The sequence below is a fragment of the Chiloscyllium plagiosum genome, unplaced genomic scaffold (assembly GCF_037043375.1).
Source record: "Chiloscyllium plagiosum isolate Xiang-an unplaced genomic scaffold, Cpla_swu_hap1 HiC_scaffold_27, whole genome shotgun sequence".
NCBI classification, from domain to species: domain Eukaryota; kingdom Metazoa; phylum Chordata; class Chondrichthyes; order Orectolobiformes; family Hemiscylliidae; genus Chiloscyllium; species Chiloscyllium plagiosum.
Genome location: NW_028270165.1, coordinates 90,199,648 through 90,226,270, shown reverse-complemented (window position 1 = coordinate 90,226,270; position 26,623 = coordinate 90,199,648). Strand labels below are relative to the sequence as shown.

At 46.9% G+C, this 26,623-nt stretch overlaps 5 protein-coding genes across 5 annotated transcripts in view; 3 read left to right on the top strand and 2 right to left on the bottom strand.

The window, feature by feature from the left end:
- Positions 1-26,623, bottom strand: part of LOC148144968 (uncharacterized) — a 293,614-nt gene that overhangs the window by 87,966 nt on the left and 179,025 nt on the right. The window lies entirely within an intron of this gene.
- Positions 1-26,623, top strand: part of LOC148144970 (uncharacterized) — a 219,692-nt gene that overhangs the window by 33,239 nt on the left and 159,830 nt on the right. The window lies entirely within an intron of this gene.
- Positions 1-26,623, bottom strand: part of LOC148144974 (uncharacterized) — a 271,778-nt gene that overhangs the window by 190,854 nt on the left and 54,301 nt on the right. The gene's annotated exons all lie outside the window — the stretch shown is intronic.
- Positions 1-26,623, top strand: part of LOC148144975 (uncharacterized) — a 199,411-nt gene that overhangs the window by 144,989 nt on the left and 27,799 nt on the right. The gene's annotated exons all lie outside the window — the stretch shown is intronic.
- The window catches only part of LOC148144973 (uncharacterized), an 84,656-nt gene continuing 73,823 nt past the window's right edge, over positions 15,791-26,623 (top strand). Inside the window, exon 1 of the mRNA XM_087975631.1 lies at positions 15,791-15,957. The gene's annotated coding sequence lies outside the window, so the exon portion shown is untranslated. The remainder of the gene's footprint in view (positions 15,958-26,623) is intronic.

The window sequence follows — 26,623 nt, the reverse complement described above, 5'->3', positions numbered from 1 at the left end:
CTGATTGAGGCATAAAAACCATGAGGGGTGTAGACAGGGGTGGATAGGAAGAATTATTTTACCAGAGGGGAAGACTTAATTACTCAGGGTCACGAGTTCAAAGTCAGAGGAGTAAGGTTTGAGGGAGATATACATGGCAAGTTCTTTACACAGAGGGTGGTGGGTGTCTCGAATGCATCGCCAGCGGAGGTAGTAGGGTTGGGATCGATAGCGTCATTTAAGATGTATCTAGACAGAGACATGAATGGGCAAGGAGCAGAGGGATACAGATCCTTAGAAAATAGGTGGCAGGTTTAGATAGAGTATCTCGATCAGCATAGCCTTGGAGGGCTGAAGGGCCTGTTCCTGTGCTGTAAGGTTCTTTGTTCTCTTTATAGAAGTTCCCAAAACCATGAGGGGCATAGATAAGGTGAACGGCATGTGTCGTTTCAAGATTAGGGAGCAAATTAAGGTGAGAGGAGAAAGATTTAAAAAACACATGAGGAGCACCTTTTTTTTAAACAGTGGTTTGTGTGGAATGAATGTCCAGAGGAAATGGTGGATGCAGGTTGAGTAACAATGTTTAAAAGACATTTGCATAAGTACATGAATAGGAAAGGTTCAGGGGGATATGGGGCAAACACAGGCAGTTTAGTTTGTGAATATAGTCAGCATGGACTAGTTGGGCTAAAGGGTCTGTTCTGTGCTGTCTAACTCTGTTACTGTTCTGTACTGGTCTTAAAATCATTTTACTTGCCTTCCCCCATAAACATCCACTTCATTGATGTTCTAAAATCAGATGAACTCAGCCTTGAATATATTCAATGTGCCTGTCCTCGGATGCTGCCTGAATTGCTGTGCTCTTCCAGCACCACATATCCAGAATATATTCAATGACCCCCTAACTGCAGGAAGACATCCCGACTTCTGAACTCAATTCCTCTTGCTAATATACCTCTTGCCTTGCTGATTGCTTGCTGCATCCGTCTGACAACTGGCAGTGACTGGTGTGGAAGGACGCTGAGACCACTTTTTACATCCACACATCATTCCTGAGGAAGGGCTCATGCCTGAAACGTCGATTCTCCTGCTCCTCGGATGCTGTCTGACCTCCTGTGCTTTGCCAGCAGTGCACTTTTCGACTCTGACTCTCCAGCATCTGCTGTCCTCACTTTGACGTCAATCCATCAGGAACATAATGATTTTTGACTATGATTCTGTGAGAAGGAGCAAAGCAGTTTGGTTCCTGTTTGAGCACGTTTTCAGCAGCAGTGGGACTGGATGAGATACTACAAACTGACTACAAACCACTACTACAACTACTACAAACTACTACAAACCGACCGACTCCCACAGCTACCTGGACTACACCTCCTCCCATCCTGCCCCCTGTAAAAATGCCATCCCATTCTCCCAATTCCTTCGACTCCACCGCATCTGCTCCCAGGAGGACCAGTTCCAAAACCGTACAACCCAGATGGCCTCCTTCTTCAAGGACCGCAATTTCCCCCCCCCCCGACGTGGTCGACGATGCCCTCCACCGCATCTCTTCCACTTCCCGCTCCTCCGCCCTTGAGCCCCGCCCCTCCAACCGCCACCAGGACAGAACCCCACTGGTCCTCACCTACCACCCCACCAATCTCCATGTACAGCGCATCATCCGCCGTCATTTCCGCTACCTCCAAACGGACCCCACCTCCAAGGATATATTTCCCTCCCCTCCCCTATCAGCATTCCGTAAAGACGACTCCCTCCGTGACTCCCTTGTCAGATCCACACCCCCCACCAACCCAACCTCCACTCCCGGCACCTTCCCCTGCAACCGCAGGAGGTGCAAGACTTGCGCCCACACCTCCCCCCTCACCTCCCTCCAAGGCCCCAAAGGAAACTTCCATATCCGCCACAGATTCACCTGCACCTCCACACACATCATCTATTGCATCCTCTGCACCCGATGTGGCCTCCTCTATATTGGGGAGACAGGCTGGCTACTTGCGGAGCGTTTCAGAGAACACCTCTGGGACACCCGGACCAACCAACCCAACCACCCTGTAGCTCAACATTTCAACTCCCCCTCCCACTCCACCAAGGATATGCAGGTCTTTGGACTCCTCCATCGTCAGACCACAACAAAACAACGGTTAGAGGACGAACGCCTCATCTTCCGCCTAGGAACCCTCCAACCACAAAGGATGAACTCGGATTTCACCAGTTTCCTCATTTCCCCTCCCCCCAGCCTGTCTCAGTCAAATACATCGAATTCAGCACCGCCTTCCTAACCTGCAATCTTCTTCCCGACCTCTCCGCCCCCACCCCAGTCTGACCTATCACCCTCACCTTGACCTCTTTCCACCTATCACATTTCCGACACCCCTCCCCCAAGTCCCTCCTCCCTACCTTTTATCTTAGCCTGCTGGACAAACTTTCCTCATTCCTGAAGAAGGGCTTATGCCCGAAATGTCGATTCTCCTGTTCCCTGGATGCTGCCTGACCTGCTGCGCTTTTCCAGCAACACATTTCCAGCTCCGACTGGATGAGATACTCTACTGTTGCAGGCCCTGAGTGCAGAACCTGGGAAGAGGAACTCACGGTGGGGAGGGGCTCCATACGCATTTGTGTGTGGCTGAAGCTTTGGCCATGGAGAAACCTGAGGAATCCCACCCCGTGGAGAAACCGTGGAAGTGTGGCGACTGCGGGAATGGCTTTCGTGCCCCGCCTTTCCCGGAGATTCATCGGCGCAGTCGCACCAGGGAGAGGCCATTCCCCTGCCCTGTCTGTGGGAAGGTCTTCAGCAAGTCCTCCAATCTCCAGACCCACCAGCGGGTCCACAAGGGGGAGAGGCCATTCCCCTGCCCCGAGTGCAGGAAGGCCTTTACCCAGGCCTCCACCCTGCTGTAGCACTGGCAGGTCCACACAGGGGAGAGGCAATTCAGCTGCCCCGAATGTGGGAAGGTCTTTACCCACACCTCTGCCCTCCACCCTGCTGTAGCACTGGCAGGTCCACACAGGGGAGAGGCCCTTTAGCTGCCCTGACTGCGGGAAGGCCTTCACTAATTCATCCACGCTGCTGAGGCACCAAAGAAGGGGGAGAGGCCCTTCACCTTCCCACACCTCTTGGGAAGGCCTTTATGCAGGTATATACCCTGCTGACCTACCGGCCGGTCCAAACGGGGGAGAGTGTCTCCATCTGTCCCAAGTGCGGGAAGGCGTTCAGCAAGTCCTCCAACCTCCAGACCCACCAGCGGGTCCACAACGGGGAGAGGCCCTTCAGCTGCCTCGCGTGCAGAAAGGCCTTTACCCAGGCCTCCAACCTGCGGAGCCACCAGCGAGTTCACGTGCTGTTGCAGGGTGATTGAAGGAATGATGGCCGAGTGCCATTATCGACTGAACTATCGACCCAGTTCCAGGGATCCCGGGTTCAATTCCCACTGCGACAGATGGTGGAATTGGAATTTGGTCAGAAATCTGGAGTTCAGAATTTAACAGTGAAACCAATGTTGGTGGGGTTGGGGTGGAAGAAATCCCCCATCTCATTCACTCAGTTCCTTTTTAGGGAACGAAACTGTCGTTGTGGGAGAGGATTCACTCAGTCGTCCCAGCTGCATCCTTGACTTGGTCTGGCCTACACGTGACTCCAGACCCACAGCAATCTGGTTGACTCTACACTGCCCATCCAACTTACTTGGATACAGGATCCGGGTTGAAATTGCTGAGTGAGGCAATACTTTCTCCGGGTTAAGGCTGTACCAAGGATCCAATTACAAAGGGTCAACTGGGTAGTGACCAATAATGAAGCAAGTGAGGGGTTGGAGGGGGTGTGTGCTTTTTGGCCTTGAGGTGTTTTTAAAAAATTTCTACTTTTTCTACACCTTTCTGCTGAGAGATTCTGAAGCTGTAACAAAGTTGGGACGCCATAAAGATTACCTGAGCTTCACGCCGATCTCAGACTCTCGTTGAGAGCTTTGAACTGCAACTGATTTTTGTTTTTAAACTGCTCATTTCTTACAGGTGAAAGTGAGAACTGCTGATGCTGGAGATCAGAGTCAAGATTAGAGTGGTGCTGGCAAAGCACAGCAAGTCAGGCAGCATCCAAGGAGCAGGAAAATCGAAATTTTTCGAGCAACATTGATTTTCCTGTTTCTCTGATGCTGCCTGACCTGCTGTGCCCATTTCTTACAGCCTCCTGTTCTATGTTTCCAATGTTGTGTATCGGTTGCAGCAGTGAATGAGTAGCCAGTATTGTTAGAAATTGTAAATTTTTCAAGAGTGCAGGTACTACATCATGTCATCGGCATTGCACAGTTTCCTGGCAGCACTGGGAGTTGCGGGCTGTGTCCACTGGAAACTATGTGGAGGTGCTGGTGTTGGACTGGGGTGGATAAAGTTAAAAATCACACAACACCAGCTAATAGTCCAACAGGTTTATTTGTAAGCATGAGCTTTCAGAGCGCTTAATCAGGTAGCTGTGGAGCAGGGTCATAAGACACAGAATTTATAGCAAAAGATCACAGTGTCATGCAACAGATAGGACATATTAAACAAATCTAGATTGCAGATTAATCTTTCATCTTTTAGTATGGGTTGCACATTTCAGTTCATTAATATGTAATCCCCCAAACTATTTTTAATTCACCTTCTTGAGATGATTTAAGGTTTTATAAAAATAGGTGACATCGCAGCTCAGATACTGCACAAAAGTGTCTGTATCCCAATCTTGAATCAGACTGGTTCTACTAACCAAAGTAGGAATTTAGAAATATTACATGGATTGACTGTCTGCAGTTTGTATGATTTTTGAGCAAAATTGAATATATCTGCAAATATAATTCTGCAAATGAAAGTTCACTCCATTGACTTATGTGTGACTGTATTTGCAGGAGTGTATGTGCGTGCACATGCGAGTTTGCGCATACATGCGAATGAAATGTGTGTGAGATGGAATATAAGCCTGTGAGATGGTGAGAGTGTTAGGGTGTGTGTGTCTCTGACAGAGCAAGAGATAAAGGCAAGGGATTGCATTTTGCTAAAACAAGGAAGGGCAGGACTTGTACCATTAATGGTAGGGCCCTGCATCGTCTTGCAGAACAGACTCATGGGGGCGGGGTGGAGTGGTTCAGGTATATAAAGTTAAAAATCTCTCAACACCAGGTCATCGTCCAACTGGTTTATTTGGAAGCACAAGCTTTCGGAGTGCTGCTCCTTCATGGGATGCTTGTGGAACAGGATCATAAGACACAAACATCTGATGAAGGAGCAGCGCTCCAAAAGCTAATGCTTGCAAATGAGCCTGTTGGAGTATCACCTGGTGTGGTGTGAATTTTAACTTCGTACACCCCAGTCCAACACCGGCATCTCCAAATCGGGGACATAGTTCTTTGGAAGTTGCATCATTGGTAGACAGGGTTGTGAAGGAGGCGTTTAGCACACTTTCCTTCATTGTTCACCCCGTTCAGTGTAGGAGTTGGGACATCACGTTGTGGTTGTACAGGATATTGGGGAGACCACGTGGAGAGGACTGAGTACAGTTCTGGTCGCCCTATTGACGACCACAAGTTGTCGGGTGACCTTATTTCGATGTATAAAGTCATGGGGCGTGTAGGAAAGGTAAATATCACAGGGGGAAGAAAGGGTGGCTCTCCCCTTTTTAACTTCTCTCGGCATTCAGACACTTAAATTCTGTCAGTAACAGCAGCATCGCCAGAGAGCAGACTGCGCGTGCTCGCCGGTACAAGGATGAAACTGCGCATGCTCCTCACTGCACGCAAAGCGCGCGTCGCGACTTTCTTCTGGTGGGCCAATTGGAAGCCTTGGAGGACCGGAAGGTGACTGGTCTTCCTGCCAATCAGAGCCTTCCTATTGTCTGAATGCAGAAGTTGCAACACGAGCTTCGGAAGCTGCTGCTGCTCTGTCTGTGAATGAAGAGTGAGTTTGTTCCAGACTGTAACCTCCCTACTCTGTCAACCATCTGTGAGTACGGCCCTCTCTTCCCAACTCCTTTTCCTTTTTTTTTCATTCTTGGGTTCAATCTTTGACTTCCCTTTCCTTTCGGTTGCTGTAAATGAATGCACGGCGTGGACCGATTCGGGAAAAGGTTTTCATGAACAGAGAGTGGTTCATGTATGGAATGAATGTCCAGAGGTAGTGGTGGATGCACGTACAGATGCAACGTTTAACAGACATTTGGATAAGTACCTGAATGGGCACGGTGCGGCGGGATATGGGCCAAACACTGGCAAGTGACACTAGTTCAGTTTGAGAATATAGTCAGCATGGAATAGTTGGACTGAAGGGTCCGTTTCTGTGCTGTCTAACGTAACTGTTCTGTTGTGGTCTTAAAACCATTGTCTTGCCTTCCATTTTAAACGTGGTTACTGTACCTGCATCCAACACACAAAGCAGTCAAAAAAACCACTCAACCACACAACATAAATATCCACACTTTGTTGTTCAAAAATCAGACGAACTCAGCCCAGGCATCGATGTGGACTTCAATAGTTTCCTCATTTCCCCTTCCCCCACCTTACCCTAGTTCCAAACTTCCAACTCAGCACTTGTCCGGACTTGTCCTACCTGCCTATCTCCTTTTCCACCTATCCACTTCACACTCTCCTCCCTGACCTATCACCTTCATCCCCTCCCCCACTCACCTATTGTACTCTATGTAACTTTCTCCCCACCCCCACTCTCCTGTAGTTTATCTCTCCACGTTTAAGGCTCTCTGCCTTTATTCCTGATGAAGGGCTTTTGCCCGAAATGTCAATTTCACTGCTCCTTGGATGCTGCCTGAGCTGCTGTGCTCTTCCAGCACCACTAATCCCAGAATCTGGTTTCCAGCATCTGCAATCATTGTTTTTACCCCTATCCTATCCAGTCATTTCTGCTGGTGGATGAGGCCAGGCCTCAAGTTGAGGGGAGTAGATTTTAGATTATATTAGATTACTTAGTGTGGGAACAGGCCCTTCACCACAATAAGACCTCCCCAACTCTCTGAAGAGCAACCCACCCAGATCTACTCCCCTACATTTACCCCTTAACCTGACACTACAGGCAATTTAGCATGGCCAATTCACCTAACCCACACATCTTTGGACTGTGGGAGGAAACCAGAGCACCCGGAGGAAACCCACACAGACAGTTGCCCGAGGCAGGAATTGAACCCGGGTCTCTGGCACTGTGAGGCAGCAGTGCTACTCATTGTGCCACCGTGCCATTTAGGACCGATGAGGAACTGCTTTTCCTGGAGAGTAGTCAATCTATGGAATTCTCTGCCCAAGGAAGCAGTAGAGAAGCATCTTCATTAAGTATATTCAAGACACATTTGGATGGGTTTTCATGGTCAGGGAGTTAAGGGTAGTTGGGATAATGCAGGGAGGAAGATCTGAGCCAATGGATATATCAGCCACGATCAGCTCGAATTTCAGTTTCCCACAGAGTAAGATATTGGTCTGTTCTCTGCTCTGCTAGATTTCTGCTGAAGCCTTGACCCCCACCCCTACACCTTCTGGAACAATAAAACATTCAGTTATTCAAGACTCGAGCCACCATCTCTCAGCCTGTCAACCATCCAGACACAGAGTGTAGTCCGAGCTGGGAATCAAATAAGAGAAACAGAATAAAATTAGAAATAAATAATTGCTCGTGCTTAATGTTTGTTCATGAGGAAGTAAACCAGAAATAGGGCTCTCCCAGGATTCTTATAGTGCCCCTCTTGAGGCACTCTCTCTCCCTAACATCTAACTATTCATACCCAGCTATGATTTACAACAATATTTACACCAACAGAAATAAAGCATCTGTTATCAAGTAGACATAGGGATATACAGCACACACATACATCCATGGGGGTGAATTTGTATTTGCAGAATTTTATTTGCAGAGACATTGTGCATTTTTTGAAAAAAATAAAATCTGCAGGCTGTTCAATCCATGTAATATTTTGTAAATTCCACTTTGGAAATAGAACCAGTCTGACTCAAGATTGTGATGCAGACAGACTCTGACTGCACACTTTTAATGCATTGTCAGAGCTGAGATGTCATATTTTGTTCCAAAACCTTGTTATCTCAAGAAGATGTCTTTCAGGAAATTCCGCTATTTTCAAATGAATGATATGAGCAGCTCATACTAAAAAATGAAAGACTTAACAATCCAGGGTTTTTCAGTATATCATTTCAGTGCACTGTAATGTTTTTCCATCCATTCTCTGCCTTATGATTTTATACTCCACAATCACCTGATGAAGGAGCCATGCCCCGAGCGTTCGTCATAGAGTCATAAAGGTGGACAGCACGGAAACCGACCCTTCGGTCCAACTCATCCATGCCGAGCAGATATTCCAACCCAATCTAATTCCCCCTGGCAGCACCCAGGCCATATCCCTCCAAACCCTTCCTATTCATATACCCAACCAAATGCCTCTTAAACATTGCAATTGTACCCTCCTCCACCACTTCCTCTAGCAGTTCATTCCATACCTGCACAACCCTCTGCATGAAAAGTTGTCCCTTAGGTCCCTTTCAAATCTTTCCCTTCCCACCTTAAACCTATGCCTCTAGTTTTCGACTCCACCACCCTGGGGGGAAAAGACCTAGGCTATTTGCCCTAACTATGCCACTCATGATTTTATAAACCTCTCTACGGTCACCCCTCAGGCTCTGATGCTCCAGGGGTAAAATAAATGCCCCAGCCCCTCTCTGTCTGTGTAACTGGTTAAAGCTCCTTCCCATTGTCAGCTCACTGGGACACATACACTCATTCTGTGTAACCAGTTAAAGCTCAGTTCACTGGTAGTTCCTCTTTGAAGCAGGTCGAATGGATTTCTCTTTCCAGATTCAACCCCCAATGATATTGAGTGACCCTGTCAGATCTTGTTATGGAATTTCTTCCAAGATTTCTGTCTGCAGATCCTCCCCTTCTGATACCCTGTTAGCAAAGTTGAAACAAATCATCACTGTCTGTACCGAGTAGAAACTCTGATTATATTGTATGTGTCTGTGTGTTTAAAGTACGAACCCAGGAACATACAAATGGTATTATTGATTTAAAATACACGGGAGACATGAGGAAGGAGATGTCAGGACCTGGCACTCTCTGAACCCTAACAGGATGTTCCAAGTGGTTCATTTCAAAATGAAAGTGGATGGCCATAGAGTTGTACAGCACAGAAACAGTCCATCTCGTCCATGCTGACTAGATATCTGAAATTAATCTATCCTATTTACCAGCACTTGGCCCATATCCCTCTAAACCCTACCCATTCACATACCCATCCAGCTGCCCTTTAAAGGCTGTATTTGTGCCAGCCTCCACCACTTCCTCTCGCAGCTCATTGCACGCACGCACCACCCTCTGTGTGAAAAAGTACAAATCTATGCCTTCCTCATTCCCCGTTTTACCTGTACTGATACCCTCGGGGATCTCTGAACTTGGACAGTAAGGTCCCTTTGTTCCTGAGCACTCTGTAGGGATCTATTATTTATTGCTTACTTCCTTCCCTATTAAGGTGAGGTGTTGTCCCTCCAATTTGCGGTTTGATTTGTTTTGGCAGTAGAGGAGGCCAAAGATGGTAATGTCAGAAAGGGGGTGGGAAGGGGAATTGAAATGGGTGGTGACTGGGAACTCTGGTCAGCTCTGTGGGCCCAGATATGATGCTCAGTGAACCATTTCCCAAGTTTGCGCTCGCTCTCCCCGATATAGAGAAGACCACAACTGGCAAACACATGGCAAATGCAGTACCACAATATGAAGTTATAGCCTTTGCTGTGGAAAAAAAGTAGAAAGGAAGTGCATTGTTTAAATGGAGATGTAATTGGATGTGGAGAAAGTGAGAACTGCAGATGCTGGAGATCAGAGTCAAAAAGTGTGGGACTGGAAGAGCACAGTAGGTGAGGCAGCATCTGAGGAGCAGGGCAGTTGGCTTTTTGGGCACGAGCCCTTCATCAGGAATTGTGTGGATGGACAAAGGAGCCTCAGCGTCCTTCTACATCAGTCGCTGCCAGTTGTCAGACATGTGCAGCAGGCAATCAGCAAGGCAAGTGGTATATTAGCAAGAGGAATTGAGTTCAGAAGTGGGGATGTCTTCCTGCAGTTAGGGGGTCATTGAATATATTCAAGGCTGAGTTCATCTGATTTTTGAACAACAAAGAAGTGGATGTTTGTGGGGGAAGGCAAGAACATGGTTTGAAGACCAGTACAGAACAGTTAGAGTCATACAGCACAGAAACAGACCCTTACGTCCAACTAGTCATAGAGATATACAGCATGGAAACAGACCCTTCGGTCCAACTCGTCCATGCTGACCAGTTATCCCATCCCAATCTAGTCCCATCTGCCAGCACCTCGCCCATATCCCTCCAAACTCTTCCCATTCATATACCCATTCAGATGGCTTTTAAATGTTGCAATTGTACCAGCCTCCACCACTTCCTTCTGCAGCTCATTCTATACATTTACTACCCTCTGTGTGAAAAGGTTGCCCCTCAGATCTCTTTTGTTTCTTTCCCCCCTCACCTTAAACCTATGCCTTCTTGTTCTAGACCTCCCTCTTCCCCCACCGCAGGGAAAAGATTTTGCCTATTTATCCTATCCATGCCCTTCACGATTTTATAAACCTCTATAAGGTCACCCCTTAGCCTCCAACGCTCCTGGGAAAACAGCCCTAGCCTCCCTTTAGCTCAAATCCTCCAACCCTGGCAATATCCTTGTAAATGTTTCTGAGCCCTTTCAAGTTTCACAACATCTTACTGATAGGAAGGAAACCAGAATTGTGCGCCATGTTCCAAATGTGGCCTAACCAATGACCTGTACTGCGACAACATCACTTCCCAAATCCTATACTCAGAGGATTGGGAAAGTTTTCAAAACTTACAAAAGACAACCGGGAAAGAATGGAGGGAAAAACCGAACCTTTGAAGGTCAGCTTGGAGGCATCAAGGTCTCAGGACAGAGGGATGGGGATGACCCCAGCTATGGGCCACGTGTGAGCAAACTCTTCCAGATTGATTTACGATATCTGGTCGGTACAGACAAGTTGGACCGAAGGGTCTGTTTCTGTACTGTGTACCTCTGACTCTGGCTTTCCATTAATGTTTGCCATGTCAGTGTATTCAATTTCTCTCTGGTGTCATTTTGCTTCCCCTTCCCAGGGACGTTAACCATTTTGTGTCTGGTTGTTCCTAAAGAAGCTGCGTGGCAGCTTCATCCTGAATTGACACACATTTTTTTTGCTTCCCAAAATCAGACCTGCTCACTCTCAGCAGGATCCCAGTGTTGTGAAAGATATTACCTTTTAGGTGGAGGTATCCAAAATTCAGAGGGATGTCAGTCTTGACGTTTTTGCTTTTTCTGCCCCTGTAAGATCCTGAATCAGCACCTTCAGGGGAATTAGTTAGAGCGGAGTGAGAACAGAGGGGGAGAGAGAGTGGGATGGTGCTTTCAATTTTGTGGAATAGTAAAAGAAAAGAATATTCCACAGAAAGTAGAATTGCTTGTTCAGAATTTCTACCCTGCACTGATAGTGATGGCTTTTGTAATCCCTTTTTACAGCGTATTTGAAGATCTGATGGCGGAAGTTTCTCAATCAACAGATGAAGGGCTAACGCCCAAAACATTGACCCTCCTGCTCCTCGGATGCTGTCTGACATCCCTGTGCTTTTCCAGTGCCGCATTTTTCGACTGACTCTTCAGCACTTGCGATCCTCACTTCGCCGTCAATGTCTGACAGTCACTCAGTCCACCAGGACCGCAACGATTTTCGACTGTGATTTCTGTGAGAGGGATCAAAGCTTTTTGGTTCCTGACTGAGTGAGTATGTTTTCAACATCAGTGCGACTGGACGAGAGACCCCACTGTTGCAGCGCACTAATTGTGGAGCGTGTAGCAGCTATACGACCTGGAAAGAGGAATTCACGACAGGGAGGGGCTGGAAATTCGTTTGTGTGTGGCTGAAGCTTCGGCCATGGAGAAACCCGAGGAATCCCGCCCCGTGGACAAATGATGGAAGTGTGGCGACTGTGGGAAGGACTTCTTTTTCCCCGTCAGCCCTGGAGACTCATCGGCGCAGTCACACCGGGGAGAGGCCATTCCCCTGCCCTGCCTGTGGGAAAGCCTTCAGACATTCCTCCCACCTGCTGGCCCACCAGCGGGATCACACGGGGGAAAGGCCGTTCAGATGCTCTGAGTGCGGGAAGGGCTTCAACTATTCGTCCGACCTGCTGAGGCACCAGCAGGTCCACACGGGGGAGAGGCCCTTCAGCTGCCCCGAGTGCGGGAAGGCCTTTACCCAGGTCTCCACCCTGTTGAGGCACCAGCGGATCCACTCCGGGGAGAGGCCCTTCAGCTGCCCCGACTGTGGGAAGGCCTTCAGCACATCCTCCACCCTGCTGACCCACCAGCATGTCCACAAGGGGGAGAGGCCATTCACCTGCTCTCAGTGCGGGAAGGGCTTCACCTGCTCCTCCCACCTGCGGAAGCACCAGCGAGTTCACGTGCCATCGCCGGGGGATTGAAGGAGTGACGGCCGAGTGCCATTATCGATTGGACTATCAACCCGGTTCCGGGGACTCCCCGGTTCGAATCCCACCACGACAGATGGCAGAATTGGTATTTGGTCAGAAATGTGGATTCAGAATCTAACGATGAGATTGTTTCAGGGAGGGGGTGGTGTGGGGGAGAAAGCCCCCATCTGATTCATTCTCTCCCTTGTTAGGGAAGGGAACCGCAGTTGTGGGAAAGGATTCACTCAGTCGTTCCAGCTGCACCCTTTACCCAGTCTGGCCTACACGTGACCCCAGACCCACAGCAGTCTGGTTGACACTACACTGCCCTCCCCACACTGGCAAATGAGCGGCGAGAAACTTACCAGGATACAGGGTATGGGTGAAATTGCTGAGTGAGGCAATACTTCCTCCGGATTACGGCTGTAACAAGGATCCGATTACAACCTGGTGCTGCCCAATAGTAAAGACAGTGGGGTGTGTGTGGGCTTTGATCTTGAGCTGTTTAAAAAGCTGCTACTTTGTCTATGCCTTTTTGCTGGGGGGAATCTGAAGCTGTAACAAAGTAGAGTCACAATAAAGGTTACCTGAACTTACTGCCGGGCTCAGACTCTCATTGAAAGCTTTGAGCTCCAAGAGGTTTTTTGTTTAAAGCTGCTCCTCTCTTTCAGCCTCCTGCAGAGTTTCCAATGTCATGTATCAGATGGAGCAGTGAATGAGTAGCTGGTATCGTGAGAAATTGTAAATCTTTCAGGTACTGCGTTGTTTCATCAGCATTGTAAAGTTTACTGGCAGCACCAGGAGGTGTGGGCTGTGTTCACTAGAAACGATGTGGAGGTGTCGGTATTAGACTGGGTTGATAAAGTTTAAAAAAATCACACAATACCAGGTTATTGTCCAACAGGTTTATTTGGAAGCACTAGCTTTCTGAGTGCTGCTCCACAGCTACCCGATGAACGTTAGACACAGAACGCATATCAAAAGATCAGTGACATGCAACTGATGGAATATATTGAACAAACCTAGATTGCTGTCAAGTCTTTCATCTCTGAGAATGGGTGCACGTATTGGTTCATTAACGTGTAACTGCCAGAACATCTTTTAAATCACATTCTTGAGATGACTTAAGGCTTTATAAAAAAGATGACATCTCAGCTCAGACATTGCATTTAAAGGTGTGAGAATTGAGTCTGAAAATGTGTTGCTGGCAAAGTATAGTATGTCAGGCAGCATCCAAGGAGCAGGAGAATCGATGTTTCGGGCATGAGCCCTTCTTCAGGAAAGGGCTGAAGAAGGGCTCATGCCCGAAACGTCGATTCTCCTGCTCCTTGGATGCTGCCTGACCTGCTGCGCTTTTCCAGCAACATACTTTCAGTTCTGATCTCCAGCATCTGCAGTCCTCACTTTCTTCCTGATATTGAGTCTGTCAGTATTCCAATCTTGAGTCAGACTGGTTCTATTTCCAAATTCATAAAATTTTACATGGATTGACTGCCTGGAAATTGTGCTTTTTGAGCAAAATTGAATACATCTGGAAATATAATTCTACCAATACAAATTTACCCCATAGAATTGTGTGTGGGTGCATGTGAGTTTGTGCATGAGAGTGTGTACATGCTTGATAAAGTGTGAGTGTGATGGAGTATAAGTCTGTGAGAATATTGGGGGGTATATGTTTGTGTGTGTCTGAGGGGGAGCATGTGTGAGAGAGGTATTAATACAAGCAAGGGGTTGCATTTTGTTAAAACAAGAAAGGGCAGGACTTGTACAGATAATGGTAGGGCCCTGGGTCATGTTATGGAACAGACGGACATTGGGGGGGATGTTCAGGTACATAATTCTTTGGAAGTTGCATCACTGGCAGACAGGGCAGTTAAGAAGGTATTTAGCAGCATAGAATTCATTGTTCACACCATGGAGTACAGGGGTTGTGACATCATGTTGAGGGTTGTACAGGATGTTGGTGAGGCTACTTTCAGAGTACCGAGTACAGTTCTGATGGCCCTGGAATCGGAAGTATTCTTATCACAGGGTTTGGTAAAGATTTGCCAGGACTGGAGTGTTTGAGTTATAAGGAGAGGCTGGGAATTTATTCACTGGAGCAGAGGATGTGTGTGGTGGTGGGGGGGGGGGGGGGGGGGCGGTGACATCATTGAGATGGATAAAGTCATGAGGAGTGGAGGTAAGCTGAATAGCATATTACTTGAGGTGAGGAGAGAGATTTATAAGGAACCGGAGGGGCAACATTTTGAAAGAGGGTGGCATTGTATGTGGAATGAACTTACTGAGGATGTGGTAGTTGCCGGTACATTTACAACGTTTAAACAGCATTTTGATGGGTAGATGAATAGAAAGGTTAGAGGGATTATGGGCCAAATGCAGGCAAGTGGGACTGGTTTAGTTTGGAATCCTGCTCGGCATGGACGAATTGGACCGAAGTGTTTGTTTCTGTGCTGCATACCTTTACTGAAACCAGTAGAATTCTGAAAGGGGCTTGACAGGATAGATGTCGATCAAATGCTTCTTTATGGGGAGGGTATACAATCCCAACAATGTGGAAGCAGGCCATTCAGCCCATCTCTTCCTTTCTGGCCCTCTGAACAGTATCTCAGTATCCAATCCCTTACTCCATATTTCCACCCTAACCTGTACATCCCTGGTCACGACATGTAACTTAGCACGGCCAATCCTCCCTAACCTACACCCGAATCTATAAATTACCTTCTCAAGAATGTAATTTAAATGCAGAGCTTTTCTAAGTAAAATGTCAGTCTGACTCAACATTGGGACACAGACAGAATTCACACCTACTGTCTCTACTTATAAATAGGGCAACGAGTCTTCGAAATGTAGGTTCATTTAGATATAACTGCGTCACTTTACATATTAAGGTATCCCTTTGAATGTGCCTACATCCCTTTGAAATATAATCTTGTCCATTTAAACCTCTTTATTTGCAGAAATACCCGTTAAAATGTCCACGTCCCTTTAAAATGCAGATTGCCCCCTTTCGATATGACGCCGTTCCGTTAGATGTGGGAATATCTGTTTAAATTGAGCCGTGAGCTTTCCCAATGTAGACAGGGCTCCTGGAAACGTGGCAGTGTCCCCCCTGCAGCTGCAGAGCGAGACAGGAGAGTTTGTTTTTGTGAATGAGCAGTTGTAGCGCGAGGTGGCTGTTGCTTGGTGACGGTGAGGCTCCCCCGGCCCGGCCCCGCCCATCCCCCGGCCCGGCCCCGCCCATCCCCCGGCCCCGGCCCCGCCCGTCCCCCCGCCCCCGCCCATCCCCCCGTGTAGACGTCACGCGGGGCCGAAGGCGGTTGGGAGGAGAAGTCGCTCGAGCGAGGAAGCGGCGGGAGGGCGGCCGTTAGGAAAATGGCGCCGCGCGGCCCGGGGCAGACACCCGTCACTGGCCGCCGCCGCCTTCCTGGCGCAGCTGCTGTGTCACGGCCACACCGGCCGGCTGTACAGCAGCCAGGAGCCGGTGAGCATTCTGGAGGCGGATGGGGTTAAGGGCCTGCTTGGGAACTCGTCGGCCGCCGGGGTGGTGGAGTTCTACTGGTCGTGGGGCGGCCCCTGTGTCAACTATGGGGCCACCTGGAAGGTACTGGGCCCGGGACGTGAAAGGTGAGGCAGGTTGTGGGGGGGACGGAGGGGAAGGAATGTGGGGCCTGTCCTGTCATAGTGACATGTTACACTCACTTTCCATCGGCTTTTACTGGCGCTTGTGCTGTTTGCCCCTCACTGTGTGTTTAATCCTTGTGCTGTTTGCCCCTCACTGTGTGTTTAATCCTTGTGCTGTTTGCCCCTCACTGTGTGTTTAATCCTTGTGCTGTTTGCCCCTCACTGTGTGTTTAATCCTTGTGCTGTTTGCCCCTCACTGTGTGTTTAATCCTTGTGCTGTTTGCCCCTCACTGTGTGTTTAATCCTTGTGCTGTTTGCCCCTCACTGTGTGATTAATCCTTGTGCTGTTTGCCCCTCACTGTGTGTTTAATCCTTGTGCTGTTTGCCCCTCTGTGTTTAATCCTTGTGCTGTTTGCCCCTCACTGTGTGTTTAATCCTTGTGCTGTTTGCCCCTCACTGTGTGATTAATCCTTGTGCTGTTTGCCCCTCACTGTGTGATTAATCCTTGTGCTGTTTCCCCCTCACTGTGTGTTTAATCCTTGTGCTGTTTCCCCCTCAGTGTGTTTAATCCTTGTGCTGTTTGCCCCTCACTGTGTGATTAATCCTTGTGCTGTTTCTCCCTCACTGTGTTTAATCCTTGTGCTGTTTGCCCCTCACTGTGTGATTAATCCTTGTGCTGTTTCCCCCTCACTGTGTTTAATCCTTGTGCTGTTTGCCCCTCACTGTGTGGTTTAATCCTTGTGCCGTTTGCCCCTCACTGTGTGTTTAATCCTTGTGCCGTTTACCCCTCACTGTGTGTTTAATCCTTGTGCTGTTTGCCCCTCACTGTGTGTTTTAATCCTTGTGCTGTTTGCCCCTCACTGTGTGTTTTAATCCTTGTGCTGTTTGCCCCTCACTGTGTGTTTTAATCCTTGTGCTGTTTGCCCCTCACTGTGTGTTTTAATCCTTGTGCTGTTTGCCCCTCACTGTGTTTTAATCCTTGTGCTGTTTGCCCCTCACTGTGTGTTTTAATCCTTGTGCTGTTTGCCCCTCACTGTGTGTTTTAATCCTTGTGCTGTTTGCCCCTCACTGTGTGTTTTAATCCTTGTGCTGTTTGCCCCTCACTGTGTGTTTTAATCCTTGTGCTGTTTGCCCCTCACTGTGTGTTTTAATCCTTGTGCTGTTTGCCCCTCACTGTGTGTTTTAATCCTTGTGCTGTTTACTCACACTGAGGCAAAGACTTAAACATAGAGCAGCCAGACAAATGCAAAAGCAATCAAATATTGAGCCACAGGGAAAAAAATTTATGGCTCTACCCTTTTTTGTTCTCCCATAGGAATTTGGACACTTAAAATCTGTCAATAACACCAGCATTGCTACAGTGCATATTGTGTACACTCCTCAGTGTCAACAAGCAGGGCACATGTTTGTCGGTGTCACCAAAACATTGGGCATGTTCCTCACTGTCAGCAGAAAAGGGGCGAGACCTACATTGGATGGACAAATAAGGAGCACTGGAGGGAGAATTGTTCTCCTGCCTTTCGGAGCGCCCCTATTGGTGAATGTGGAAGTTGGACCATGAGGTTCTGAAGCTCTTGCTCCTCCTCTCTCTGAATGAAGATTGAGCTTCACCTCAGACTGCAACTTCTTTCCTCTGTCCAACATCTGAGAGTACGGCACTCTCTTTTCTCACCCCCATTTCCATTTATGTTTCATTCTGAGGTTGAGTTGTTGACTTGGAGCAACTGAAAGGAATGGGAGTGAATCCAGCGAGGGAACAGGCTCGCTGCCTTATCCCCATAACCTGGTACGACCTAGTTGGTAACTGGGAGGAAGGAATCTAGTTGGCAGGGAAGAGTGGAAGGGGCTGGGAAGTGTCTTGGGGGAATGGGATGGGAGATTATTTGAAATTTGAGAACTCAATGTTGTGTCCTCCGGGCTGTGGACTGGTCAGACGGAAGATGAGGTTTTGTTCCTCCAATTTGTAGTTTGGTTTGTTGTGATAATGGAGGAAGCCAAAGATAATCATGTCAGAAGGGGAGTGGGAAGGGGCCTTAAAATGGGTGGAGACTGGGAAGTCCGCTCAGCCTCTGCGGACCCGGCTGTGATGCTCAGCAAACCGTTCCCCAAGTTTACACTCGGTCTCCCCGATGTAGAGAAGACCACAATTGGCAAAGCACAGCAGATCAAGCAGCATCCGAGCAGTAGGACAGTCGAAGTTTTGGGCACGAGCCCTTCATCAGGAATGATGTGTGGATGTTCAGAGGGGCATCAGTGTCCTTCTGTGCCAGTTGTCAGACAGGTGCAGCAGGCAATGAGCAAGGCAAGTGGTGTATTAGCAAGAGGAATTAAGTTCAGAAGTGGGGATGCCTTCCTGCAGTTAGGGGGTCATTGAATATATTCAAGGCTGAGTTCATCTGATTTTTATGTGAATGTTTATGGGGAAGGCAAGGAAATGTTCTTAAGACTAGTACAGGGCCGAGTTACAGAGCCATGCAGCACAGAACAGACCCTTCAGTCCAACTAGTCCATGCTGACTATGTTCTCAAAATAAACCAGTCCCACCTGCCAGTGTTTTGGCCCATATCCCTCCAAACCTGTCCTATTCATGAACTTATCCAAATGTCTTTTAAATGTCGTTACTGTACCTGCATCCACCACTTCCTCTAGACATTTAGTCCGCATGTGAACCACTCTGTATAAAACAAATTGTGCCCTTCAAATCTTTTTAAAATCTGTGTCCCAATTTTCTCTGTGTCCAGGACTGCAAGAGACCACAAGACATAGGAGCAGAAATTAGGCCACCAGGTCTGCTCGTTCCATTCAATCATGGCTGATAAATTTCTCAGTTATATTCTTCCGCTATAAGCAAAGTGAAAATGGGGGGAGTGAGTGTGGGATGGAGATTTTCAGCTTCCAGGGAATAAGAGAGGAAAGTGTTCACTATAAATTAGAATTTATGGGATCGGCTGATGAGCCGAGGAGTGTCAGTTGGAGTTTAATTTAGAGAAATCAGAGGTTTGTATTTTGGTCAAGCAATCCAGGCAGGACTGACACAGTTCGGGGAGTGTTGTAGAATAAAGAGACCTTGGAGTGCTGGAGTCTCAGGTGGACAGAGTAGTGAAGGCGGCGTTTGGTTTGCTTTCCTTCATTGCTCATAGCATTGAGTATCAGAGTTGTGAGATCATGTTATACACACTTCCCACTCGAACGTGTTATCTAACTGCTTAACTGTTCCAAGTGAATATAATCCAAACCTCCTGCTGCTGCCATAACTTGGTTTGTTTGGAAGCCCTAGCTTTCGGAGTGATTAGATTTATTTTATTACTTACAGTGTGGAAACAGGCCCTTCAGCCCAAACCAACCCTTCGAAGAGCAACCCACCCGGACTCATTCCCCAACATTTACCCCTTCACCTAACACTACAGGTAAATTAGCGTGGCCACTTCACCTAACCTGCACATCTTTGGACTGGCTGGAAACCCACGCAGACACTGGGACAATGTGCAAACTTCACACTGTCAGTTGCCCGAGGTGGGAATTGAACCCGGATCTCTGGCGCTCTGAATGCTGCTGCTGCTTCAGGTGGTTGTGGAGAATAAGATCATGATTAGACTATTTATAACCAACGGAGTCCAGTTCATGGAGCTGTGATACATTAAACAATTTAAATTAAATCTTCCATCTTTTGGAATGGGGTTCTGTTCTTTGGTATGTTAATCCCAGAACCTGTTTTCAGTAACTTTCTCAAGCACGTAATTTAAATGCAGAGCTTTTCTATCAAAAATGTCAGGCTGACTCGACATTGGGACCCAGACAGAATTCACACCTATTGGTGCGTAGGCTGGGACTTTTTTCACTAGAGCACAGGAGGTTGAAAGGTGAAGGTGTCGGGTGCCTCATTAGCATGAGTAAAAGAGCTGGCAAGTCATGTTAAAGTTATATAAGATTTTGGTTTGGCCGCATTTGGAATACTGTGTACAATTCCGGCTCGCCAGATTTCCAAAAGGATGTGGATAGTTTTGGAGAGAGTGCAGAGGAGGTTCACCAGGATGTTGCCTGTTATGGAGAGCGCTAGCTATGAGTAGAGGTTGAGTAGATTCGGATTATTTTCATTGGAAATAAGGAGGTTGAGGGGGGTCCTGATTGAGGCTGAAAAACCATGAGGGGTGTAGACGGGTGGATAGGAAGAATTATTTTCCCAGAGGGGAAGACTTAATTAGGGGAGAAAGTGAGGACTGCAGATGCTGGAGATCAGAGCTAGTTGGGCTGAAGGGTCTGTTCTGTGCTGTATGACTCTGTAACTGTTCTGTACTGGTCTTGAAACTATTTTACTTGCCTTCCCCCATAAACATCCATTTCATGGTTGTTCTAAAATCAGATGAACTCAGCCTTGAATATATTCAATGACCCCCTAACTGCAGGAAGACATCCCGACTTCTGAAATCAATTCCTCTTGCTAATATACCTCTTGCCTTGCTGATTGCTTGCTGCATCCGTCTGACAACTGGCAGTGACTGGTGTGGAAGGACGCTGAGGCCACGTTTTACATCCACACATCATTCCTGAGGAAGGACTCGTGCCTGAAACGTCGATTCTCCTGCTCCACGGATGCTGTCTGACCTCCTGTACTTTTCCACTACCACACTTGTCGACACTCATCTCCAGGATCTGCAGTCCTGACTTTCTTCACATCCCAATATGTCACCATTTAAACAACGCACCTCCTTTCAGCAGTTATTTTTTCATAACCAAGGCTATAACCGGTTATAACCGGGAATTGAATCGCCCGGGTTCAATTCCCGCCTCAGGCGACTGACTGTGTGGAGTTTGCACGTTCTCCCCGTGTCTGCGTGGGTTTCCTCCGGATGCTCCGGTTTCCTCCCACAGTCCAAAGATGTGCAGGTCAGGTGAGTTGGCCATGCTAAATTGACTGTAGTGTTAGGTAAGGGGTAAATGTAGGGGTATGGGTGGGTTGCGCTTTGGCGGGGCGGTGTGGAATTGTTGGGTCGAAGGGCGTGTTTCCACACTGTAATGTAATCTAATCTAAACTTCACACTGTGGGACTGCATTTGCCGTGTGTTTGCCAATTGAGACACAGACCTGGACCAACGTTTCCCGACTCTGTCCCCTCCCTGGATTGACTCGTTTCTTTTCAGTTGCTGCAAGTCAACAGTTTAACCCCAGAATGAAAAAAGGAAGTTGCAGTCTGAGGTGAAGCTCTGTCTGTATTTGCAGAGGAGGAGCAGCAGCAGCTTCAGAACCTGATGGTCCATCTTCCGCATTCCCCGTCACCGAACACTACAGGGCAAGTTAGCTTGGCTAATTCACCCTAACCCGCGCGTCTTTGGACTGTGGGAGGATACCCGCGCAGACGTGGGTGGGGAATTGAACCTGGGGCTCTGGTGCTGTGAGGCAGCAGTGCTAACCACGGAAAAAAATTTGCTGGAGCTATTTGAGTGGGTTTAAACTAGCTCAGCAGGGGGATGGTAACTGGGGGTGTAGCTGTAGTGCACAGGAGGATGAGAGTAGGAAGGACAGGGACAGGATTTCAGGGTCACAGGAATGTGCTGGCAGACAGCGAAGTGGTTTGAAGTGTGTCTACTTCAATGCCAGAGTATCCGCAATAAGGTAGGTGAGCTTGCAACACGGACAGGTACCTGGGACTTGGATGTTGTGGCCATTTCGGAGACATGGAGAGAGCAGGGTGAGGAATGGATGTTGCAGGTTCCAGGGTTTTGATCTTTCACTAAGAACAGCCAAGGCGGAAAAAGAGGGAGAGACGTGGACTTGTTAGTCAAGGATAGTATAACAATGGCTGACAGAACTTTTGATGAGGACTCGTCCACTCAGGTAATGTGGGCTGAGGTTAGGAACAGGAGACGAGAGGTCACACTGCTTGGAGTTTTTTTATAGGCCTCCGCAGAGTTCCAAGGAGGTGGAAGAGAGGATTAGCAAAATTATTCCGGGTAGGAGTGAAAGGAACAGGGTGGTCATCATGGGGGACTTTAACTTCCCCAACATTGACTGGAAATGCTTTCACTCTAGTACGTCATATGGATCAGTTTTTGTCCAGTATGTGCAGGAGGGGCTTTCTGACACAGTATGTCGAAGGGCCGTCAAAAGGGGAGGTCACACTGGATCTGTTGCTTGGTAGTGAATCAGGCCAGATGTTTGATTTAGTGGAAGGTGAACACTTTGGAGAGAGTGACCATAATTCAGTTCGGTTTCATATAGCAATTTAAAGGGATAGGAACATGCCACAGGTTAAGAGTTATCGATGGGGCAAGGGCAATTATAATGCAATTAGGCAAGATTTAAGATGCATAGAATAGGGTAGCAAAACGCAGGGGATGGGTACAATTGAAATGTGGAGCTGGTTTAAGGAAAAGTTAGTGTGTCCTTGATAGGTATGTCCCTGTCAGGCAGGAAGGAAGTGATAAGGTAAGGGAACCGTGGTTTACCACAGAAATTGCATCTCTTGTTACAAAGAAGAAGGAGGCTTATGTGTTGATGAGGCAAGATGGTTTAGATGAGGCGATGGAGAGTTACAGATCAGCTAGGAAGGATTTAAAGAGAGAGTTAAGAGCAAAGAGAGGACATGAGCAGTCTTTAACACATAAAGGAGAACCCTAAAGCTTTCTATAGGTATGTGAGGAATAAAAGGATGATTAGGGTAGGAGTAGGGCCAGTCAAAGACAGAAGTGGGAAGTTGAGTGTGGGCCCTGTGGAGATTGGAGAGGTGTTAATGAATATCTCTCATTGGTCTTCACTCAGGAAAAGGAGAATATTGTAGAGGAGAAGAATGAGGTACGAGATATTAGACTCGAAAGGATTGCGGTTAGTTGCACACAGGTGTTATCAATTCTAGAAAAGGAGTGAAAGTTAACAAGTGCCCTGGGCCGGATTGGATTTATCAAAGCCTTTGGCTTTGATATTTGAGTTGTCATTGTCTACAGATTTAGTACCAGAGTGGAGCATTGCAAATGTTGTGCCCTTGTTCAAGATGGGCAGCAGAGATGACCCAGGTAGTTATAGACGAGTGAGCCTTACTTCTGTTGAAGGAAAGCTTTTGGAAAGGAATATTAGAGATAGGATTTATAATCATCTCGCAAGTAACAATTTGATTTCAGATAGTCAACACTGTTTCATCAAGGACAGATCGTGTCTCATCAACCTCATTGAGTTTTTTGAGAAGGTGACCAAGCATGGAGATGAGGGTAGGGCAGTTGACGTGGTGCACATGGACCTCAGTAAAGCCTTTGATAAAGTTTCACATGGTAAGCTATTGGAGAAAATGCGGAGGCATTGGATTGAGGGCGATTTAGCAGGTTGGATTACAAACTAGCTTTCTGAAAGAAGACAGCGAGTGGTGGTTTATGGAAAATATTCAGCCTGGAGTCCGGTTACTAGTGGTGTGCCACAGGTATCAGTTTTCAGACTACTGCGGTTTGTCATTTTTTAAATGACTTAGACACAGGCACAGGTGGATGGATTAGTAAATTTGCAGACAACACTAAAGTCGGTGGAGTAGTGGACAGTTTGGAAGAATGTTATGGTTGCAGGGAGACTTGGATAAACTGCAGAATTGGGCTAAGAGGTGGCAAATGGAGTTCAATGCAGCTAAATGTGAGGTGATTCACTTTGGGAAGAATAACAGGAAGGCAGTGATCTTGGAGTCCATGTGCATGGATCCCTGAAAGTTGCCACGCAGGTGGATAGTGCTGTTAAGAAGGCATACGGTGTGTTAGGTTTCATTGGGTAGAAGGATTGAGTTCCGGAACCGCAATATCATGCTGTAACTATACAAAACGCTGGAGCAGCCATACTTGGAATATTGTGTATAGTTCTGGTCCCCATATTTCAGGAAGGATGTGGGAAGCATTGGAAAAGGCGCAGAGGAGATTTACCAGGTTGTTGCCTGGTCTGGAGGGAGGGTCTTATGAGGAAAGGCTGAGAGACTTGGGTCTGTTCTCATTGGAAAGAAGGCGGCTAAGGGGGGATTTGATAGAGACATATAAGATGATCAGAGTATTAGAATTTTTCCTAGGATGGTGAAGTCAGCTTGTATTAGAGGGCATAACTACAATTTGAGGGGTGATAGATTAAAGACAGGTGTCAGAGGCAAGTTCTTTATGCAGAGAGTGGTAAGGGTGTGGAATGCCCTACCTGCTAAGGTAGTCAACTCAGCCACATTAGGGAGATTTAAACAATCCTTAGATAAGCGCATGGTTGATGTTGGCATAGTGTCAGGGAATGAGCTGAGAATAGTTCACAGGTCGGCGCAACATCAAGGGCCGAAGGGCCTGTTCTGCGCTGTATTGTTCTATGTTCTAAACTTAGTGCAGGAGGCGGAAAGAAATGAGCAGCTTTTTTTATGGATATTTTTATTAGAAATTTAACATTTTTACATGTTTACAAAAATAAACAAAACTCTCAGATATAAACATTGATATACAAATAACTAAAAAATACAATAGCCAAAGTTTAACAAGAAAGAAAAGAAAAAAAATCCGAAAAAGAAAAAAAACAACTGTCTACTAATCTAACCTACAACTAACCAGAGTGTATATTTAAGTCTCTTACATGCTCGGAATGTGTTAACATCAGATGTAATAAAACCCGTATTCGTGCGGGATTCCTCTCCCGAGGGGCCCCGGCCCAGCCAGGTTTGTAATCTCAATTAAATAAAAGCCCTTGTTAGGATAGCCGAAATATCTGTATTTATGTAACTCAAGAAGGGCTGCCATATTTTATAAAATAATTCGGTCTTTCGCTGCACCATATTTGTGAGGAAGTCAAGGGGAATACATTCCATAATTAATCTGTGCCAATTTGAAAGTCCAGGGGGGCCTTCAGCCACCCAGTTTTTCCTTGCACAGAAAGAAAGAATAGAAAATAGTCTCTTCCCGTACGTGTCCAGGGAGGGAAAGTTCGAAAAGCCCAAAAGGAGAGATACAGGGTCCACTTTAATTTCCGTTCCTAAAATTTTTGTCCGGGTACTTGCTACTTTAGTCCAATATCTACGGATCTTATGACAGGTCCATAGGCAATGTGTAAGAGTGCCCACCTCTATTTTGCATTTAGGACACAATGGAGATGCTCCTGCCGTAAATTTTGCCAGTCGAACCGGTGCTATATGGGCCCTATGAAGTATCTTCAGCTGGATAGCCTGGGTTCTGTTACAAATAGTAATTCTTGTAGCATTTTCCCAAATATCATTCCATGTTTCTAAAGAGATTTCTAGTCCCAAATCCTGATCCCATGTTTTAAGCAGATTATCCATATCTCCCGATACTTCATCATGTAGTAAATGATAAATAGTACTGACGGAAGATACCCCCACTGGTCGAATAATACTACATTCTCTATCTGATTTATAAAGACTATCTAATAACGTAGTCGTCTTCTGTATATAATCTCGAATTTGAAAGTATCGAAAGAGGTCTCCATTAGGTAATCCAAATTTCTGACGCAGCTGTTCAAAAGACATCAGGACCCCATCTTTAAATAGATCCCCTAAACATGAGATACCCCTGGATCTCCAGAGTTTAAAAGTGGCATCTGTCAACCCTGGTTGGAATCCCCATGCTCCCACTATCGGTGCATAGGGGGATGTTTTATGTGAGTTGCCCTCATTTTGCCGCATTATATTCCAAGCCTTAATTGTGTTTAGTATTATAGGGTTTTTACAGTGATCTGTAATGATTTTCCTCTTGTCTGAAAATAAAAGGTTAATAAGTGGGTATTTTACTTGAGAGGCCTCGATGTCCAACCAGATTGGGTCTTGTCTGATCCACAATCAATCAGCTATGTAACTTAATAGGGAACTTAACTGATATTTCCTAAAGTCTGGGAAGTCCAATCCTCCCCTTGTCTGTGGAAGCTGTAGCTTCTTCAGCTTAATGAGGGGCCGTCTATGATTCCAGCCAGCCATATAATTTACATAGAGCCGTCCTCGGCAGCATCACCGGAAGCATTCTCATAGGATATAGGAGACGGGGCAGGACATTCATTTTAATTAGTGTTATTCTACCCAACCAGGAAATTGAAAGGACTCCCCATCGCTGGAGGTCCGACCTTATCCTTTCCAGTAAATGCACAAAATTAGCCTTATACAACTGACCAAATACTGGAGTAATAAAAATGCCTAAATAGTAGAAGCCCTCCAGGGACCAAGGGAAGGGAAAAAGGGATCCGTCCACTAAGTGGTGTGTCATAGCAAGGCCACCCATTGGCATAGCCTCCGATTTTGAAAAATTAATTTTGTAGCCTGAGAATGCGCTAGATGTATTAATAACTTGGATTAGGCGAGGTACGGACATCAGAGGATTACTGAGGAATAGAAGAACATCATCTGCATAAAGGGTAATTTTATGTTTACCTGTACCAATCCTCGGGGCCGTTATATTAGGATCAGCTCGTATCGCTTCTGCTAGTGGTTCAATTATTAGTGTAAATAACAATGGCGAGAGGGAACATCCCTGACGGCAGCCCCTACCCACACTGAAGCTATCCGAACCTAATCCATTGGTAACCACAACTGC